The 805-nt window shown below is 35.2% G+C and overlaps 1 non-coding gene across 1 annotated transcript; it reads right to left on the bottom strand.

Moving 5' to 3' along the window:
* Positions 1–384: 384 nt before the first annotated feature.
* On the bottom strand, positions 385–491 carry LOC116869252. The gene has a single exon (XR_004382996.1). It is a non-coding gene; the product is annotated as a U6 spliceosomal RNA (small nuclear RNA).
* Positions 492–805: the final 314 nt, after the last annotated feature.

Below are 805 nucleotides of genomic sequence, written 5' to 3'. Positions count from 1 at the left end.
GGGATTCATGAATTCATTCAGGAAGAATCTTGGCTGGCATGCAAGGTTTTAGATCCAACTAAAAGACACTGATAAGATACAGAGTTTAAGTCAGCCAGCTAAAGTTGACTATGGACATAAACGCGAGTTCATCGTGGTGAAACAAGCTAAAGATGGTCAGAGACTAGATTAAAATAGCAAAAACAGCCCGAACGGGAAGAAACTGGAGATGTGAATGATCCCAGGGTAAGCACAGGGGACCTCCTACTCTAGTTATAAATATCCTTCTTGGTATACAAGCTTTTTTTTTTATTTTGAATCCACAAATTTTATCTATGATGTTTCTAGCAAATCACAAAAAGTTAGTTATAAGGCATTACTGGCATCAAAATGATCAAACCAATCAAAAATATGGAACACTTCACGAATTTGCGTGTCATCCTTGCACAGGGGCCATGTTAATCTTATCTGTATCGTTCCAATTTTAGTATATGTGCTGCCAAAGCGAGCACTTGGTATACAATCTTGACTACTTTGCAGAGTGAGTTAGCATTGCAAAGGTACATTTTGTTGAAAATTTTAACAGGAAGAGAGCTACTGACTTTTATTTAACACTCATCATTAAATTTCATAATCATCATGTATCCAAATACATTATCTATTTGCCTTATTTCCCTATTGATAGTTTCTTCCCCCAAAGCATGTGATAAGCACTTTTTGTATATAATGCCTGCTCGTTCAGAAACGATTCATAATTGAATGTAAACTGGATAGTAATTATTTACTCTATATTGCAGAAGTTCATCTAACTAATCTTTTCAAGTAA

This window comes from Lontra canadensis, unplaced genomic scaffold (genome assembly GCF_010015895.1).
Source record: "Lontra canadensis isolate GAN:19392208 unplaced genomic scaffold, GSC_riverotter_1.0 scaffold18, whole genome shotgun sequence".
Taxonomy (NCBI): Eukaryota; Metazoa; Chordata; class Mammalia; order Carnivora; family Mustelidae; genus Lontra; species Lontra canadensis.
Note: the sequence above shows the minus strand (reverse complement) of the source record. Positions and strands in the feature narration are given on the sequence as shown.